At 46.4% G+C, this 5,000-nt stretch overlaps 1 protein-coding gene across 1 annotated transcript in view; it reads right to left on the minus strand.

Moving 5' to 3' along the window:
• The window catches only part of LOC138032106 (uncharacterized), an 86,613-nt gene that overhangs the window by 10,953 nt on the left and 70,660 nt on the right, over positions 1 to 5,000 (minus strand). The window contains exon 5 of the mRNA XM_068879696.1: positions 1 to 102. This exon is cut by the window's left edge and continues 47 nt beyond it. The gene's annotated coding sequence lies outside the window, so the exon portion shown is untranslated. The remainder of the gene's footprint in view (positions 103 to 5,000) is intronic.

Genomic DNA, 5,000 nt, shown 5'->3' on the forward strand with positions numbered 1-5,000 from the left:
TCTTGTGAAGATTCAGACTGCCTCTTCAGCACATGAACTTCCCTTATCAGCAGATTATACGTTTGGTCTGCAAGTGTCTGCGATGATTCGTCCTAGGATGCACTAGAAAGATAAATTTAGTGAGAAACGTTAACATACATATTGTAAATTATGTTGAATTTTGTCTGTCATGCACTGAGGGAATCATTGAAATTCCAAGGAACTTGATAATAACTTGTCAGGCACCTAATACTGACCTGGAGACAATATAAAAGTGATTGGCGAACCCTTAACTCGAACCCTTTAGAATGTTTGATATAAAAATTCCACCGTTCCCCCAGTAATGCTGAGTGTTTTATTAAAATTTACTTGTATTATATTTGCAAAGAATCAACTCTACTCTACACCTGAACCAAGGTGCCACCACTAAGCCAAGAAAGTAATCAATTGCGATTGTTTTCAGCCTCTGCGGCAGACTATACGGCTTATTTAGAGCAAAACAGGAGCTAAACAGGAGACGATCTTTACAGTATGAAATGAAATGTTCAAGTGAATCTAGCTTAAACTGGCCTGGATAATGCATTGCAGGTGGCACACATTAGTCACGTGTACAATAGCTGTAACTCAGTTGCGAAGGGGGGACTGGGTTCTACACAGGAAAGGAAATAGGTAGCTTTCAGCAATGTGTTGCTGATTGCGAGAAATATTGAACGACTGTCATTTTTATCGGACTCACGTGATAGCTCTGAGCCTGCTGAGCAATGTGTGTGAAGAACAGCTCGGCAGCTTCTATTCTTTCGCATGGGTAGGCATTGAGTATAGCACGTTGCGAGTTGACATGGCATTGTTGAAAGCGAGAGTGCAGGTGAATAAAACGCTGACTGAGCACATGCAACCCGCATGAAACCCTAACCAACGTAGAGCGCATTGTCTGCTGAACATGTGTGGCAAGTTTGAAGGTCGTAGCTTAAAAGGCTAAAACGTTGGGAAGGTTAGAAGTGGGTTAGGTAGCGTTTTTGCACAGCCAAAACGCCTCTAAAACATGGGTGTAGGGTAATGGTGATAGCTCGGCCAGCGAAAAAGCAGAGCGGACTTTTAGTAAAGGAGTGCGTAGGCAATGGTCCGAGGTGTGACGGAAAGAAATGTGAAGAGAATCGGTTAAAAGCCGAGTAAGATAGAGGCCTTGAAAGAAAGGCGAAGTGGCGTGTCAAATAGGGCGGCGGTATTGCGTAAGGGAGCTGGGTTCTAGATTGAAAAGCCAAAACACGGCGAAATTGTGAGGGCTTTTTTAGAGTGAAGGAAGTGATTTAGTAAGTGGGAAAAGTGTGTGTGAGGTTGTAAGTAAAGTGTAGAAGCGGGTTCGATTGAGCCAATAGCAGATGTGTGAGAAAATGAATGTGAATTTCCCCCCCAAAAAGACGAAGGATTTTATGTTGACAGTTGCGTCACAGTTGCGTGATTCCGTGATTCCATATAACGAAGGTCAAGTTTGATGGATGTACAACAAAGTAATAGAGCTTGGTTTAAGAAGTAGATATTGTGGCCGTTATTGAGGTTAATTAGGTGTGTGGAGAGCAGAACAGAGCATGTAAAAAAGAAAAAAAAAAAGAAAAGAAAATTTGCGTTGTATCTGGGCGAGCGCGAGGAGTCGCACCGCCGCCCCCAGCTAGTTGGTGCAATGAAAATAAGAATAGAATAGAGAGGAGACTATGATGGGGAAAAGCCGATTGCGCCACAGAGACGTTGCCTAAATGGACTAGGTATAATTAGAAGGGTGATTTATTGGGGAAAAACTTTAGAGGCGTTTTGCGGGCTTAGGAAAAAAGTTGAAGAAACGGCAAACTGTGCATCCTCTTGGTGTAGAGGTGTTACAGCGTACAACGCGTACCAGCAAAGTGCTGAGTTAAAAGGATGATGAGTAATGGAATAATGAAAGTGAAGAGGGGGTGAGATGGATTGTTAAATGAGTGAGACATAAAGTGGGTATGTATGGAAAAGGGGAGATGAGAGATAATGGTTTGAGAAATGGTTTCTTTGTTGATTTGATTGATTTGTTTACTTGTTATTGAATGAAATGGATGGTGAAAAGGACACTTTGAAGAACTGTACTGAGTTGTGCAATCTTGGAATGAATGAATGGAATGAATTGACCACTGAGTGAAGGAAAACGAATTGTTTTGCAGGCAGACAGACAGACGAGCCAGGGGGTGAAAATTCAGTTTTAGGCTGATGACACGCCTGATAAGAGCGGCAAATACTTTGACTGGAATTTGGCTTGGCGAGCCAGGATGACCAGTCAATCAACCATTGTTGCGAGCTGAACGGATTTCGGACAATGGCAAAGGAATATATGTAGCGTGTGAAAATGTTCAAGTTGACTCAGAGATCGGCGCGCTTCATGCAGCTTGAATGTGATGTGGACTCAGAGTCTGGGTGAGTTCTTTCTTTGTTTTTTGGTAGTAATCGGCGACGATCTGCATGATAGTGAAGGTTTTGTTTTTTTGCTCTCAGTGAGAGTTTCGCGCCACATGGCCATGCGAGGTCCGAGGGGAAAAAAAAAGAACAGAAGTCACATTGGCTGTATTTAAAATTGGTTCCAGTTCAATGGACGATCGTTGATTGGATAATAATGGTCTGGTGTTAAGGAGGTGGTCAAAGTAAAAAAGATCGATGGGACCATTTGAGATCTGCAGTTGAAAAAAGGATAAAAATAGATGGTGCAAATTCGGCAAGACCCTAACCACGAGGCCATGAGTGAACGAACGAATGAAGCTTAATAATGACCTGTTGTTTCATACTTGATCTCTCTGTGCTCTTCTATTAAACCAAGTGTTTTACGTTGTTGGCAATTTTGATTTGATTTTTTTGGAATTTTTTGGAATTGGGGAGGGAGGGAAGGATGTCGTTGATTCAGTTCTGCATGCATCATTGACCTCCAATTCATCTTTGCAAGGCCGAAAGCGAAGCGGAGCAGCCTGAAGATGAAGAAGAAGACGAAGAAGACGGCGCGCTGGATTCGCAGCGCAGGTGAGTGACATCAAAGTCATGTTCATTTTCATGTGGTTCCAAGACTGTCACAGAGCCTGGATGAGGCGATGTGAATCAATCAATGAGTCAAACTATCTCATTCCGGAGATCGCTTACTTTCAGCAATATCAAATAAATTAACTAATAATACCTGATAGAATCATGATTACGAGTGATTATGCTTTACGTGATGATGATGATGATGATGATTTAATTCAATTGAGAGCTAGTAATAACGATTGATTGTAATACGTATGTGTGAAAGAAAGCGGCCTCCCGAGGTCAGGTTGCAGAGTCCAATGATTGTTTGCTTTCAAATGAAGGTCTCCCTAGCTAGCTATCATTTCATAAATTGCGGTTTGGGCCAAAAGTAGTGTTGTGGTGAAGACAGACAGTCAAAGAAAAACAAAATTGGCTTATTTAACCCGCTGCCACCTGGCCGCGAGGCTTGCGTCTCAGATAGCCTCTGACAGTCAAATGTCCAACTCTTGGCCTTCCTGTGGCGGAACTGCTTCCCACCGACCAGGGTTCTACCGTGGCCTTTGAAGACCTGGGCGATTGCCAGCGCTACTGCAAGCGCTTTGTGGCCCTGGTGGAGGCACGGCTGCCTGCCTCGCACCACGACGACCGCAGGGAGAGCAGAGAGGAGAGGAGGCCGCTGTTCGACAAGCAGCGCATGTTCTACGAGGCTGGCCAGCCGCTGGGCGAGAAGATGAGGACGGGAAACGAGGCCTTCGATCGCAATCTGCGACAGTTAAGGCTCGATCGCTTCGGCAATGTCATGGCCCTATTCGCGCCTTCGTGGAGCAACCTGAGCGTGCACTTTGTGCACGGCTTTCCTCGACGGCTTGTGACGGAGGCCCACAGGGGCATGGTGCCCGGCAACCTAGTGGTGGCGGCCAGAATAAGCAACCAGGCCATCCGCAGTCTAGCCACCGGAGACGTGACCTGCTTCCTCTTCAAGGAGATGGTCAGAGCTCTGGGTCTCACCACCTCCGTACTGATGCTGGCACGCAGTGGGGCCCTCAAGTACGCCGGAAAGCGGGACAAGCCCGCGCGACTCATGGGGGTCATGTTCAGGTACGGAGTGAACTTCCTGACCTTTTGAGAGCCTCTCCAGGGAACAGCTACGCACTCTAGCCGACACTACCAGCACCCACTGGAGGGAGCTCTTCGACCAGCCTGAAGATCCCTCGGCGGAGCCCGGTTCCATCAGCAGTGACAGCGATCAGAGCAGCGCTCCGGAGCCAGAACCTCAAGTCTGCCTGCCCTGGGAGACCGCCACGGAATGCGCGAACATCCCCGATTCCCACTACGAGCCCTACACCGGGACTGTCTTGTACCACCTGAACCGTCTGGTAGCCTGCTACCTCAAGACAGTGGAGGCGCGACCCCGGCCAGAAAAAACGGCCGCGGGACCCGTGGTCGCTCGCCTGCAAGCAGATGCCGCAGACAGCCTCAGAGCCTCGTCTTCATCCGGCCAGCGCAAGAGATGCGAGCAGTTGAAAGCGGCACGAGCGGTCGTCGAAGAGCCTGCGGCCCTGGATCCGCCCCCCCTCCCAGGTGCCAGCGCGGGTGGAAGAGCACTCGACACCCACCATCGATGCCAGACAACGGCTCTTGGCCGTGCGGGGCATTTTGCCGACCAGGCTTCTCAGCATGGAGTCTTTGCAGTCTGTGCGCAGTTACCTGGAGCGGAATTTGCCACTGCCGGTGAGTGAAATGATTTATTATTGTCATTGCTGTTATTATCATTATCATCGACGGTAAAAATGACAGTGATAATAATTTGGACTCACAAGAATCTGACTTTTAGTGTTTAGTTTTCACCAATTTGAAAATGATGAACGAAGCATTGAAACGTCATTCCAAATTATTATCACTACCTAATTTTTATTCTCGATTGTTTGTTCAAAGCCTCCGTTATTTCATTATTATTATGATCATCCTTACTATTATTTTATTATTATTATCATTATTATTATCATCATTAT

This window comes from Montipora capricornis, chromosome 14, assembly GCF_036669925.1.
Source record: "Montipora capricornis isolate CH-2021 chromosome 14, ASM3666992v2, whole genome shotgun sequence".
NCBI lineage: Eukaryota > Metazoa > Cnidaria > Anthozoa > Scleractinia > Acroporidae > Montipora > Montipora capricornis.